This window comes from Aquarana catesbeiana, linkage group LG09, assembly GCF_042186555.1.
Source record: "Aquarana catesbeiana isolate 2022-GZ linkage group LG09, ASM4218655v1, whole genome shotgun sequence".
Taxonomy (NCBI): Eukaryota; Metazoa; Chordata; class Amphibia; order Anura; family Ranidae; genus Aquarana; species Aquarana catesbeiana.
In genome coordinates this window covers 152,166,471-152,182,473 of record NC_133332.1, presented here as the reverse complement: position 1 = coordinate 152,182,473, position 16,003 = coordinate 152,166,471, and positions in this window count along the sequence as shown.

The following is a 16,003-nucleotide window of genomic DNA, read 5'->3' as shown; positions in this document are numbered from 1 at the left end:
ACACAACCAAATATTTTTCATACAAGTAGGCCCTAAAAAATGTGGGCAAATGCATATGGCCTAAACAATGGTGTTTTATAGGCCGAAAGAAAAATGTTTGATACGAACGAACAATGTGCCCATGAACATGAAAGTTGCCATTTTAAACTGTACAACACTTAAGAAAAGCACATGGAGCAGCACGAACGTAATAAAGACAAAAAGAATAGGAACACAGCACAACTACTTACTTTTTTGCAGCACTCTCCGGATCTTTCTGTACTGCTCGGGCTCTCTTAATTTCAGGTCCGACCACCGCTTCCTGAGCTGATCTTTCGATCGTCGTACCCCGAAATTCTGGTGCAGACTTTTGACCACTTTCGCCATGATCTTGGCCTTTCTGATATTGGGGTTGGGGTAAGGTCCATACTTTCCATCATAGTCGGCCTTCTTCAGGATGTCGACCATCTCCAACATCTCACCAAAGGACATATTTGATGCCTTAAACCATCTCCTTCTGGATCGGGACGTTTCCGGATCTGGGCTTTCCTCCTCCTCCTCCTCATTGCTATAATTAGCACGCACCTGCTCTGACTCCGCCATGTGCTCTTCACTCACTGCACCGAATGAAAAGGGGCGGGGAATAGACTAGAAAGAACGTCAGGGGCAGGCGGAGTTACACGCATGCGCAGTGTGTATAAAGCGTAACACGCGTGCGTAGTACATACGATCTGTGAGCGGAGGAAGGAGTATCAGAGGCGCCGATCGTGATAACGAAGGTAAGAGCTAAACTTGGGCCTATACTGCTTCTAGATTGAGGCCTATATTGTAACTAGATTAGGAGAGTTTTGCCTGACATTAGGGTTTGTCTTGTGTTGTGCCTTGCAGTGAAAATGGATATCTTGAAAGATACCGACTTTATGGCAATCTTCATAGATATGTTCAGGGAGCTGCCTTGTCTTTGGGAGATAAACCACCCACATTATAAGAACCAAACAAAGAGGAAGGCAGCACTGGATCAATTGCTGGAATTTGTGAAGACGGTGATCCCCACGGCAGACATGACCTATTTGAAGATCCTAATTGGTGGCCTGAGGAGCACTTATCTAAGAAGCACAAGAAGGTCCAGGATTCCCAGAGATCCAGAGCAGCAGATGACATCTATGTCCCCAGGATGTGGTACTATGACAGGCTGCATTTTCTGGCAGGCCAGACTGAACCCAGGTCATCACTCTCCAGTCTTCCTTCCCCCCCAGCTGAGGCTTCTGACGCCCAACCTGGGTCTTCCAGGCAGCAACATGTGGAGGAGCCCAGCTTGAGCCAGGTATAGCATTCCTCTAAATAGTTCAGGTTGTCCAATCAATGATGTTAACTAGATGTTAGTTTGGAGTACTAATTTATGATTGTGATTGATGATGCAGAAACTAAAACCATGTCCCTTTTTCATACACAGGGAAGTCTCAGCCAGGAGGTGGCCGGGCCGAACAGGCTGCCTGATATCCAGGTCCCTCCCCTACACCCGCAAAGAGAAAGTGGCAGGAAGAGGAGTACCCTGGAGGAGGCTGCCATAGGCCTCTTTTGGAAGGCTACAGAGGCCCTGACAGCCCCCCACAGTGTGGAGGAGGACTTTGCTGGCATAATTGCCTGTAAAATGCAGCGGATGGAGGAGGGCCAACAACTCATGTGTGAGTCATTAATTTTGGAAGCTCTCAATAAGGGGTTGAGGGGCCAAATAACATCTGCTACCCACATTTGTGACCTCACACATGGTCCTCCTCCTCCTCCTCCAGGTCCTTCTACTTCTCCTCCTCCTCCTCCTCCTCCAGGTCCTACTAGTCCTCCTCCTCCTCCAGGTCCTACTCCTCCTCCTGCCACATCTCCAACAGCAGAACCACAGCCAGGAAGGAAGCGTGGAAAGAAGACCACAAAGTGATGACCTGGGTTCAGTCTGGTCTGGCAAAAGTTGCAGCCTCTTGTGGTACCACAGCCTGGGGACACAGATGTCATCTGCTGCTTTCCAGATCTCTGGGACTTCTGGACCAGACTGCACTCCCTTACATATGGACTCCTCAGGCCACCAATTTTGATGTTAAAGAATTGATGTCTGCCCTGGGGGTCCAAGGCTTCGCCAATTTCTGCTGTTTCTCCAGCGTTGCCTCCCTCTTTGTTTGGTTCTGAGCCCTTAATAAAGGATTTTTGGTTTCAATTATACTCTCCTATGTGTGTTTTCCTTCAAAAAAGGACAGTTTGTGAGGATTCAGGTACATTTCTAAAGTACAATGTGAAATTAACAAGGGACACCAACACCAAACAATCTCCTTGAGATTAAATAATATAAGATATCAATGGTGTTGTGGTAACTTGACACACAAAACACACACAAAAATATTCTGGAGTAAAACTAAAACTAAAATAAAACAAAGATCAGCCTTAAAAAAACTACAAACCTAAAAAAAAAAAAAAAAAAATCTGCCTATAAAAAACAAAAAAACAAAAAAAACACAAAAATATTTTTGTCAGATGTGACAAATCAAAATATATTAAGGGAATCCCGATAAATAATAAAGAAAGAAGTTTGTGAAAAGTCTGTGTGAATATGAGCAGCAAAACTACTTCATTCTTCTCACATTATAAAGAAGAAGAGAGTGCACTGTGTTAAATCATTTTTAACATTGCACCATGACGAAAGTGTTGTATCCATTGCGAACGCTAAGTTTACCAGACCGAGCTGTTCCGTCTCGGAATTTCTTCTGAGCATGCGTGGCACATTGTGCGTCGGAACAGGCCACACACGGTCGGAATTGACACGATTGGATTTTGTTGTCGGAAAATTTTATAGCCTGCTCTCAAACTTTGTGTGTCGGAAAATCCAATGGAAAATGTCCGATGGAGCCCACACACGGTCGGAATTTCCAACAACACGCTCCGATCGGACATTTTCCATCGAAAAATCCGACCATGTGTACGGGGCATAATTGATTAGCTAACAGTCTTTGGTAGATCAGCAACGTCCCCTTACAGGTTAGGAACTCTCAGTCCCTTTTTTAAAGTAGCACAATGTGGTGTAAACTGCATCCTGGAGCACCTCCACTCCCCTGTAGACACTGGTCCCAGCTCTACCACTGCAGGAAATGCTAGCCCAATTAGTTGATCTTCCACCATCCCACCTGGCTTCTTCTTCACCAGTCTACCTGACTGACTCTCTTCACCAGTCTACCCGACTGACTCTCTGGAGATCTCCCAGGGCAAGGTATGGAAGATTTAAGCACACTGCTGACTTTGAGAGATCTGCTACATGTGGCAGTCTCTCCCCTTGTCAGTCCCTGCACTGTGCTGTAGTACTCACACTGTCCTTTCCTTGCTCCCCCTGCCTCTCAGGAAATCTTCCTCCCAGGCCAGTCACCTGAGCCCCAGCCTGAGGTAGAGCCCCTCCCTGGCAGGGGTTCCTCCAGGGCCACCGACAGTCTCCCTCAGCACTGCATCTCCATCTTCCACCCAACTCCCCTGCTGGCATGGCTCATCCATATTTAAGGGTTCACTTAGTCCCCTGCCAGGCCCACCACCTGGGACTTGGCAACCCCTCCGCAATAAACATGCAGAATAGCCCTCCTAGTCTCTGCCCACTAACTTCTAGAACTGTTTCCAGATTTCCAGATCCAGGGGGAGGTACTAGAGAGCTGCCAGTATGAGTCACTCAGTCCTGAACTTTAGTAAACCCTGACCCACTCTCACACTACAGTAGTAGCACACTAGAGGGTGCTACAGTAGGCATTATAAAGTATGATATACAGTATATTCACATAGAGATCACTGAGTTGCACTCATAGCCATTAGTTTGTCACATAAGTTAGGTCTTTTGCATGACATTGGGGGTTATTTACGAAAGGCAAATCCACTTTGAAAACTTGAAATTGCACTGAAAGTGCACTTGGAAGTGCAGTCGCTGTAAATCTGAGGGGTGGATCTGAAGTGAGGCGAAGTTCTGCTGATTTTATAATCCAATCTTGTGCAAGCTAAAATGCTGTTTTTTTATTTTCCTTGCATGTCCCCCTTGGATCTACAGCGACTTTACTTCCAAGTGCACTTTCAGTGCAATTTCAAGTTCACTTTGCACTTGTAGTTTGCACTTGTAGTGCAAAGTGGATTTGCCTTTCGTAAATAACCCTCATTATGTCACTAAACACTTTTTAATTCCATATATTGCTAACATGTATTCATGCTAAAGTTGCTCTGACATCAGACAATAAGGGATAGCTTAACCACTTGAAGACCACCCACCGCATATATATATACTGCGGCAGGGCAGCTCTATTGCACAAAACAACCTACCTGTGCGTAATTTCATGCAATAGATACAGCACCCGCTGCATGGAGGGGGAGACAATCAGTGGGTCTGGCGGACCCCCGTGATCGCTCTGCAAAAGGCAGAATGGGGATCTGCCTATGTAAACAAGGCAGATCCCCGATCTAACAGGGAAGTACACAGAGATCTTCTGTTCCTTGTAAGCAGGAACAGGGATGTCTGTGTTCTTCCTGTCATTCCATCCCCCACACAGTTAGAAAACACTTGCAGGGAACGCAGTTAACCCTTTGATTGCCCCTGATGTTAGCCCCTTCGCTATCAGTGTCATTTATACAGTGTCAGTGCATTTTTTTTAGCACTAATCACTGTATTGGTGTCACTGGTCCCCAAAAAGTGTCTGTGTCAGATTTGTCCATCGCAATGTCGCAGTCCTGCTAAAACTCACTGATCGCTGCCATTACCAGTAAAAACAATTAAAAAAAAGCCATAAATTTATACCCTAGTTTGTAGACGCTATATCTTTTGCGCAAACCAATCGATATATGCTTATTGGGATTTTTTTCACCAAAATTATGTAGTAGAATACATATTGGCCTAAATTGATGAAGAAATTACATTTTTCACGTTTTTTAGGGGTGATATGTATTATAACAGAATGTAAAAAATATTGTTTGTTTTTTTTTAAATTGTCGGTATTGTTTTGTTTATAGCGCAAAAAATAAAAACTGCAGAGGTGATCAAATTCTACCAAAAGAAAACTCTATTTGTGGGAAATAAAGGACATCAATTTTATTTGTGTACAGCGTCGCACGACCGTGCAATTGTCAGTTAAAGTAATGCAGTGCCGTATCTCAAATAATGAAATGGTCATTAAAGAGGGTAAATCTTTCCGGGGCTGAAGTGGTTAATCCAAGAACAAAAACTTAACACATTGCAGCTTATCAACCCTTAGATGCAGTGAGCATATTAGTTTTCATTTTTGAGGCTAAGAACATTTTCAGCAAGTACAGAAAATGACTGTTGATCTTGCCAGAAATGCAGTGTTCTTGTTGCTTTATGTGAGATGAAAGCATAGCATAAAACAATCATATCATTTTTACGTAAACTAACAATTCCATCACCCCTTCATGTAATAAAGATGGACTTAGGCAGACATGTTGGAAGTTCAGCCTGGGTGACAGGGGCATAACTACAGGGATTGCAGGTGTCACAATTGCGACCCAGCACCATGCTCCAGGGGGCCCATGTGGTTCCCCCGTATACCTGGATAGGAGGAGCGGTGGTGGCTGCATATGGAGGAACCAAACTCCTACATTTTCCTCCTGGAAGTAACTACAGACCTGTTAGTTTTACTTCTATAGTTGGGAAGATACTTGAGAATTTATTAAAAGACCACATAGATGAATTCTTGTGAGAAAAAAATTTTTAGACAACAGACAGCATGGATTCATGGAAGACAGAGGTTGTCAAACAAATCTGATTCCTTTTTATAGGGAGTTGCTGGCTAAAAGACCATATTCACAGAGTTTTGGTTAATGATTCATACTTTGAATGGTCTAATGCCCCGTACACAAGGTCGGATTTTCCGATGGACAATGTCCGATCGGAGCGTGTTGTCGGAAATTCCGACCGTGTGTGGGCGCCATCGGACATTTTCCATCGGATTTTCCGACACACAAAGTTGGACAGCAGGAGATAACATTTTCCGACAACAAAATCCGATCGCGTCAATTCCGACCGTGTGTGGCCTGTTCCGACGCACAAAGTGCCACGCATGCTCAGAAGAAATTCCAACACGGGACAGCTCGTTCTGGTAAACTTAGCGTTCGCAATGGATACAGCACTTTCGTCACACTGCAATGTTCAAGATGGTTTAATACAGCGCACTCTCTTCTTCTTTATAATGTGACAAGAATTAAGTCGTTTTGCTGCTCGTATTCACACACACTTCTCACAAACTTTTATTTGTGTTTTTTTAGTGGGATTCCCTGAATATATTGTTATTAGTTGTCACATCTGACAGTTTTATTTTTTTTAATTTTTTTTTATTTTGGATTTTAAGCCTTTTTTTTTATTTAATGTTTGTATTTTTTCCAAGGCTGATCTTTGTTCAATGTTATTTTTATTTTTACTCCAGAATATTTTTGGGTGTGTTTTGTGTGTCACGTTACCCCAACACCATTGATATCTTTTATTATTTAATCTCAAGGAGATTGTTTGTTGTTGGTGTCCCTTGTTCATTTCACATTGTATATTTGAAATGTACCTGAATCCTCACAAACAAACTGTCCATTTTGAAGTAAAACACATAGGAGAGTATAATTCAAAACAAAAATCCTTTATTAAGGGATCAGAACCAAACAAAGAGGAAGGCAACACTGGATCAACAAGAGAAATTAGCGAAGCCTGGGACCCCCACGGCAGACATCAATTCTTCAACATCAAAATTGGTGGCCTGAGGAATCCATATGTAAGGGAGGGCAGTCTGGTCCGGGATTCACAGAGACTTGGATAGCAGCAGATGACATGTGTGTCCGCAGGCTGTGGTACCACAAGAGGCTGCATTTTTTTGCCCAACAGACTGGATCCAGGATCCTCACTGTCTGGTCTTCCTTTCACGCTTCATTCCTGGCTGTGGCTGTGCAGTTGGAGATGTGGCAGGAGGAGGAGTAGGACCTGGAGGAGGAGTAGGACCTGCAGGAGGAGGAGGAGGACCATCCCAAAGTTGTGTGTGAGGTGTAATTTGGCCCCTCATACCTTTCGCCAGAGCCTCCGATATGAGGGCCTCACACATGGCTTTTTGGCCCTCCTCCATCCTCTGCATTTTATAGGCTATGAAAGCAGCAATGTTCTCCTGCCTGGTGTGTGGTGCTCCCAGGACCTCTGTAGCCCTCCAAAAGAATCTGATAGCCGCCTCCTCTAGGGCACTCGTCCTACTGCCACTTTCTGTTTTCAGGGGGGGTGGAGGGACCTTGATATCAGCCAGCCGGCTCGGCCCGGCCACCTCCTGGCTGAGACTTCCCTGTGTATGAAAAAGGGACATAGTTGTAATGTTTTGCATCATCAATCACAATCCTTAATTAGTACTCCCAACTAACATATAGTTCACATCATTGATTGGACAAGCAGAAATATTTAGAGGAATGCTATACCTGGCTCAATCTGGGCTCCTCCACATGCGGCCTGGAAGGCCCAGGTTGGGCGTCAGAAGCCTCAGCCGGGGGGGGAAGGAAGCGTGGAAGGAAGACTGGAGAGGGATGGCCTGGGTTCAGTCTGGCCTGCCAGAAAGTGCAGCCTGTCGTAGTACAACATCCTGGGGACATAGATGTCACCTGCTGCTCCGGATCTCTGTGAATCCAGGACATTATTGCGCTCCCTCAGATATGTGCTCCTCAGGCCACCAATGAAAATCTTTAAATAAGTGATGTCTGCCGTGGGGATCACCTGCTTCACAATTTCACACAATTGCTCCAGTGCTGCCTTCCTCTTTGCTTGGTTCTTGTAATGGGGGTGTTTAATCTCCCACAGACAGGGCAGCTCCCTTAGCATCTCTATGAATACTGAAATGAAGTCCTTATCTTTGAGTACCATATCCATGTTCACTGCAAGACACAACACAAGACAAAGCCTAATGTCAGACAAAACTCTCCTAATCTTGTTACAATATAGGCCTCAATCTAGAAGCAGTATAGGCACAAGTTTGTCTCTTACCTTCGTTCTTACGATCGGCGCGTCCAATGCTCCTTCCTCCGCTCACAGATCGTACGTAATACGCACGCGTGTTACGCTTTATACACACTGCGCATGCGTGTAACTCCGCCCGCCCCTGACGTTCTTTCTAGTGTATTCCCCGCCCCTTTTCGTTCGGCGCAGTGGGGGAAGAGCATGATGGCGGACATACAGCAGGTGCGGGCTAATTGTAGCAACGAGGAGGAGGAGGAGGATAGGGCGGATCCAGGCACGTCCCGATCCAGAAGGAGACGTTTTAAGGCCACAAATATGTCGTTTGGGGAGATGTTGGAGATGGTCGACATCATGAGGAAGTCCGACTATGACGGAAAATATGGGCCTTACCCCAACCCGAACATCCGAAAGGCCAAGATCATGGCGAAAGTGGTCAGGAGTCTAGAGCGGAATTTCGGGGTACGAAGGTCTAAAGATCAGCTCAGGAAGCGGTGGTCGGACCTGAAGTTGAGAGAGCCACAGCAGTACCGAAAGATCCGGAGAGTGCTGCAAAAAAGTAAGTAGTTGTGCTGTGTTCCTATTCTTTCTGTCTTTATTACGTTCGTTCTGCTCCATATGCTTTTATTAGTTGTAACGTTTCAAAAGGTCAACTTTAATGTTCATGGGCACATTATTCGTTCGTATCAAACATTTTTCTTTCGGCCTCTAGAACACCATTGTTTAGGCCATATGCATTTTCACACATTTTTGGGGGCCTACTTGGATGCCAAATATTTGTTTGTGTAGATGGGTTTGTTACTAGAATGAAATGCAAACTAGATTGTGTGTAAGGAGAGGACACTGAGCAGCTGTTTTCACATCTGGACACTGGAGCACTAGTGTGGGACACAAGAACACCATTTTTATTAGGGGGGGCACACAGGTGCTCCAGTGTATACTATAGGGGGGACTACATCTGTGAAGCTTGTACCAAACAGGTAAAGTATTGCAGCTTGACAAAGGGCAATAAAAAATATACATCTTGGAACTCTGCTAAAATAGACAATTGTACCCCACTTCCGAGCAATGTTTCCTATTTCTAGTTCTGCCATCAAATATCTGTGTGCTAAGTATACCATTTTTGTTTTACATAGGGGAGAAAAGACTGGGACACCCCTCATCCCAGGAGACCAGAGACCCCCCCCTCTGGAAGAAGGGGAAATACCAACACAAGAAGAAGAGCAGGAGGAAGAAGAAGACGTGGTGGAGATTGGCACCACAACAGGTGAGTGTCTGCGACCACAGGCTCAGGTAAAAGAGATGGATGGTGGCAGATTTTTGAGACCTTTTTTTTCGTTCTTTATCTCTTTTTAGGTGATCGTGATCCAGAACGCTTTACATCTGAAAGTGCCCAGATACTGATCGGGGAAATCATGGGGTGTAATCTCCAATTGCAAAACATCCAGCAACAAATCAGTGATGTTATTAAAAAAAATAATAACATTATTGATGTTTTGGGGCGAATTTAAACCCCACAAAATCACCTGTTTTATCGTACCAAAATTTTTTCAATGTTTAGAAAAGCCAAATTTGGAGGATGCACACAGTGTGCCACATGTGCTATCTGCCATCACGGGAGATCAACGGACGCGTTTTGGGGGTGCAACCCCTTCCTCAATTATAAAGTAGCGTTGAGGAAGGGCTTGCTCCCCCAAAACACGTCCCTTGATCCCCCCTGATGGCAGATAGCACATGTTGACATTCGTAAATTGGTGTGCATCTTCCAAATTTGGCTTTTCCAGGGGTGATTTCCCCCCATCTGAACGCTATATCAAACACAGTTCATAAATACTCATGTCTGATATAGCCTTCAGGTTTTACCATATGTGAACTTTGTAAGTTCAAGTTTTTTGGCTTTCTTGTTGGTTTTACACAGGCCTGTTTTATCTGAAATGGATATTTCGATTTTTGATAATGCTACTGCAAACATTGTTATACAACAAACATGTTGGTTTGTTTTAAAAACCTTTGGGAAATGCACATGTGATTGTGCAGGTATAAAAAAGTGCCTTACTCAAGAATGTGTGGATTATTGTCTCAACACTACAACACTTTTGGGGTGATGTAATTGCTGTTTTATGCAAAAATGGGGGTTATTTCCTAAGGGCAAATCCTCTTTGCACTACAAGTGCAGGTTCAGTGCAATTGCAAGTGCACTTGTAGTGAAATGTGTTTTTGCATTTAGGAAGTACCAGTCAACACTGTTTTTTATAAGGTTACCCAATCACGACATTTTCTGCACTCAACACATTTCGGTCAGGGTCAGCTAAAACAAACACAAGCAGTAAATGTCCACAAAGAATTTCTTTTGGTTGTTTTTTATTTGAAAAAGGTGTCACAGATTGTCTGGCATATTGATAGCCCCCCTACCCGCAAAGAACTCCAGGTAGCGTAACCGGACATCACGGGCATTCAGGGAGGGCAAGCCAGGACGGCCACTTTCAAGCGCCGTCAGTGTTGATGGATTAGGGATTCCGGCCTCAGGCCCAACTGAGCCAGCATAGTTGGCTGAATGTTTTCTTAAAAAATTATGGAGAACACAGCAGGCAAGTATTATATGGTTCAGTTTATACTCCGCCATATGGATGGGTGTCAGAAATAATCGGAACCGGCTGGCCAGGATTCCAAATGTGTTCTCCACCACTCTTCGGGCTCTGGCCAGCCGGTAATTAAAAACCCTCTGTTCCGGGGTGAGGGTCCTCATCGGGAATGGCCGCATCAGGTGGTCCCCAGCGCAAATGCTTCATCAGCAAAAAACACAAATGGGAGACCTTCAACATTGTCCTCTGGAGGTGGCAAGTCCAAGCTGCCATTCTGGAGACGCCTGTAGAACTCCGTCTGGGCGATCACTCCACCATCGGACATCCGGCCATTCTTCCCCACGTCCACATACAAGAACTCGTAATTAGCCGACACCACCGCCAACATCACTATACTATTAAACCCCTTGTAATTATAATAGTACGACCCCGAGTTGGGTGGTGAGACGATGTGGACGTGTTTCCCATCAATTGCCCCTCCGCAGTTAGGAAAGTCCCACCGCTGGGCAAAGTGGGAGGCCACAGTCTGCCATTCCTGTGGCGTTGAAGGAAACTGTTGAGGAAAAAAAAATAAACATTACTATTTTTTCACAGAAACATGGCAAGCAGATTAGACACAAACATTATGGGGCAACCTCCAGATAGCATTTACTAAGGGGAATTTAACAACAACAAAGTATAAGGTACACCTATCATATTCCCCCTCCCCCCCTCTCATGGGCCATTTCTAACATTATAGGGGGGGGGGAACTCTTGGACAGGTAACCCTCTTCACTTCATTGAGAGATGAATGCCTAAATACAGGGTATTACTTGGAACAGCCCCTCCTTAGTTACACTATTGGCAGACCACTGGACAGGTAAGAAGTGTCATAATACAAAGATATAAATACACACTGTACACATTTGAGGACATTTGAACATTCTGCTATTACCTATCAAGATAATAATAGGATACAAAAACTTTAAACAGTACCATTTGAAAGTATACAGGCAGGCCCTTGCACTACATGCTTTGGGGAATTCATCCATAAATCTGACCAGTAAAGAGATGGGTATAGTGTGTATGGGTTTGGCAAAGTCAGTAGATAGATGATTGAGGATAGAGAATTGGGATCAGCTGACTTAGCAGTTGGGGGGGGGAGGTTGAAAAAAATTTGGGGACATCACAAAAAAAAGCCTCTGGCACTCTGCCTGAATTTAAATCAAAAATAACATTTGCAAACATTTTAGGGGGTGTTTGGGGTAAAGCACTACTATGGAGCTGATAAAATACATTGTTAAGTGACTACATGAGGTGAATATAGGCCAGGAGACACCATGCTGGGGAGGTCATTGAAGGGCAAATATGTATGAAGGACATAAAATAATAATTACCTAAAAATCCAGCATGCATGAGAACAAAGGGGACATTCACAGCATATTACAATCATGGTAATTAGGGAATGAGGGAAGAAATACAATATATTATCAAACATTCAATACAATAAAATGTGATATAAAAGGATACAAATCTTACCTTCATATACTCCTTCTGCAGGACCTGGATGATGGCAGAACAGGTCTCTGGGATAATGATCCCCAGAGCCTGGGGGGAGATGCCAGTCGAGAACTTCAAGTCCTGCAGGCTTCTCCCTGTGGCCAAATACCGCAAGGTAGCGACCAACCTCTGCTCCGGAGTGATGGCTTGCCTCATGCAGGTATCCTGCCTGCTGATATAGGGGGTCAGCGAAGCCAACAAACGGTGAAACACGGGGTCCGTCATCCTGAGAAAGTTCCTGAAATCATCAGGATTATTCTCACGGATCTCACGGAGCAAAGGCATATGACAGAACTGGTCACGCTGAAGCAACCAATTCTTGGTCCATGAACTCCTCCCCACCCTGTTCATGGACTGGACTTGTGTCAAGGTCAGGACCCCAACACCAAGCCCCCGCACAGCACGAACTCTACGAGGAGTACGCATACGAAACATGGCTAGAAAACGGTCGTCTGCTCAGAACGAAGTAACAGAACGCACTGAAGAACAGCAAGGCCTGTGAAGAGCGACCTGAAAAACAGCAACGAGCGGGCAAGATCGCACAGAAAACTCAGATACGAACTGACTGCACGCACTGAAGAGCAGATACAAACCCACAAGCACAAACTGAACGGCAGAAAACGATCTGAAAGCCACGAGTCTGAAAAAGCGCGAATCGTCTCTCACCAAACTTTTACTAACACGAGATTAGCAAAAGGAGCCCAAAGGGTGCCGCGCTTGGTTCTGAACCGGTCTTTTCTAGTCTCGTCGTACGTGGTGTACGTCACCGCGTTCTTGGCGATCGGAAATTCCGACAACTTTGTGCGACCGTGTGTACGCAAAACAAGTTTGAGCCAACATCCGTCGGAAAAAATCCTAGGATTTTGTTGTCGGAATGTCCGAACAAAGTCCGACCGTGTGTACGGGGCATTAGGGTTATAAGTGGTATACCCTAAGGTTCAATGTTGGGACCCCTACTTTTTAAAAGATGCATAAATGATATAGCCTGGGAATTAAAAGTGCAATTTTAGTCTTTGCAGATGACACCAAGCTATGCAGTGGAAATACACAATTGCAGGATGTCTCCAACTTACACGCCAACTTCAATTCACTGTTTATTTAGCAACTGTGTGACAAATGAGGTTTAATGTTGATAAGTGTAAAGTTATGCACTTGGGGGCTAAAAACAAGCATGCATCATACATACTAGGAGGAGAACAGCTGGTGGAGTCAATGTTGGACAGGGATCTGGGTGTTCTGGTAGATCATACACCTAATAATAACATGCAATGCCAAGCTGCAGTTTCCAAAGCAAGCAAAATCCTTTCTTGTACAGTACTGAGAGAGGTATTGACTGCACAGAGAGAGAATGAGAGAGAGAGAGAGAGAGAGAGAGAGAGAGAGAGGGACAGAGAGACAGAGAGACAGAGAGACAGAGAGAGAGAGAAAGATAGTTTTACCCCTGTACAAATCAATAGTAAGACCTTATCTGGAATAAGCAGTTCAGTTTTGGGCACCAGTTCACAAAAAGGATATTGGGGAACTGGAGAAAGTGCAGAGAAGAACAACCAAACTGATAAGAGGTATGGAGGAGCTCAGTTAGGAGGAAAGATTAGCTGAACTGAATTGATTCTCTCTGAAGAAGAGCATATTGGGGGGATATGATCAACATGTATAAATACATACAGTAATGGTCCATATAATGAACTTGGTGTTGATTTATTCACTTTAAGGTCATCACAAAGGAAAAGGGACACTCTTTACATCTGGAGGAAAAGAGATATAATATCCAAATACGGAAAGGCTTCTTCACAGTAAGAGCTGTGAAAATGTGGAATAGACTCCATCAAGAGCTGCTAGCTCAGTACATTGTTTAAAAAAAGGCCTGGATTCTTTTCTAGACACACATAAAATAACTGGATACTAATATTTATAGGTAAAGTTGATCCAAGGAATATCCAATTGCCTCTTGGGGGATCAGGAAGGAATTTCTTTCCCTGTTGGAGCAAATTGATTCATGTTTTTTTTTTTTTGCCTTCCTCTGGATCAACTGTGGGTTTAGGATTGTGTGTATAGGATTGTACAAAGTTTATTTTTTTCCCTTCTATTGGTTGAACTGGATGGTCTTGTGTTTTTTCAACCTGACTAACTATGCAACTATGCAGCCGCTGAAAGCTTGCTTCTTCCCCTCTTTCCCCTGCAGGCATTCAGAAGCAGTAGGAGGAAAATGGAGAGGATCTGTTCCGTTATATACGCTGGAGTCAGAGGAAGGAGGAGGATAGGTAATGTTTCTGGGCAGAAAAGGAAGCATATAGGACAGTTTGAGGGAGGAAGAGTGCCTAAGACTGTCAGCAGACAGCTCACCCCACACTGGAGAAGAGCTGTGACAGACAGTTGCTGATACCAGAGAATGTCTCTGATGCTGACAAAGCCCACTGCCCGACCAAGGATAAAGACACTGTGGATACTGCTTGGTTGTGGTACCATTAGAGAGTGGAGGCAGACCATCTGGGTACACAGAGTTGGCTGCTGGCCAACCTTGCACAACACCTTAATAAAAGAGAGGCAGGGTTGTCTGCAGGAAATACAGTGTCAGGGTCTGCTTCAATTCTTAAAGGGACATTACTTTGACCATTACATGATAATGGTTGGGACCCAATGAGCTAGTCAGAAGAGGAAATACAGTGTACATTACTGACTGACTGCTGAACTGTTGTTGTGGTATATATTTTTGAAGAGGGGTTGTACTTTATACCAGTTATTGTTTCAGAGTATGTGGTCCTACTTACAGAGTTGTGGGCACAGGAACAGGGGGCCCAGCACATCAAGTGACTGCTTGGGGGTAAGTGCTACATAGACACATACATGCTGTGAATGTTTCTATGACCATTGAATGTGCTGTGAATGTCACATTTATCATTTTATACATATACTCAATAGAGTTTTTAGTTGAGAAACTGCACTTCTGCCAACAAAATGAAAAGGCTGATGAATCTGGTTACAGTAGATACTAGTAAATGACTATTCATGACTATTCATATCTTTGCATTGTTTTCTGAGTATTAGCAATTTGATGGTTTACTATATGAAAAACCTTTGATGAGAAAAATATTTCTCACTTTTCCTGAAAGTACTAGTTGCCTGACCCTATTCTTTCAATGCTTTGAGTCAATGACCTGTATCAAATAAGTACGTACAGTAATGACTTCTCTCTTTCTCTGACATTCCTGATCCGCATACTTGTTCCAGGACATGTATCACACAATATCGTAAACAGTACCAACCTTATGGTAACATGTCCTGGAAAAGCAGCAAGGAGTTAACTTATTACCCCCACACATAGAAAATCCAAACAGAATATTACTGCAGCAAATCATGTATGTAGTACAATACAACAGTTTCAGATCATTATGGACCCTTCATCAGGCATGGCAAGCTTGCCATACCTGATCAAGGGTCTGTATTGTATTGTAGTGATGAAGGGTCCATAGTGACCCCTCCTGAACACAATCATATTACAGACACATCTTCACCCCAATAGCCAATCTGCTGCTCTGTTTTTATTCCTTGCTTGTTTCTTTGTCCTAACCGGGCTTGCCTGTGCAGTTGTCTGTCATAGAGATAATCAGGGCTGTCTCCAGAGTATCTCCAGTCTCGGGAGTTGGTCTCGGGAGACATGTCAATAGACGTTAAAGTGGTTGTATTCTCCTCTTGCACATTTTTACCTACAGGTAAACCTATAATAAGGCTTACCTGTAGGTAAAATGAATATCTCCTAAACCTGTACGGTTTAGGAAATATTCACCTTGCATGCAGCCGCTGACATCAGCGGCGCATGCACTCTGAAGGTCCGGCGGATGCTGCCAGAAAATCAGAGCTCCTTGCCGGAATGGAGGACTCCCGTGCACGCGTGGTAGTGATGCCATCGCGGCTCCGGACG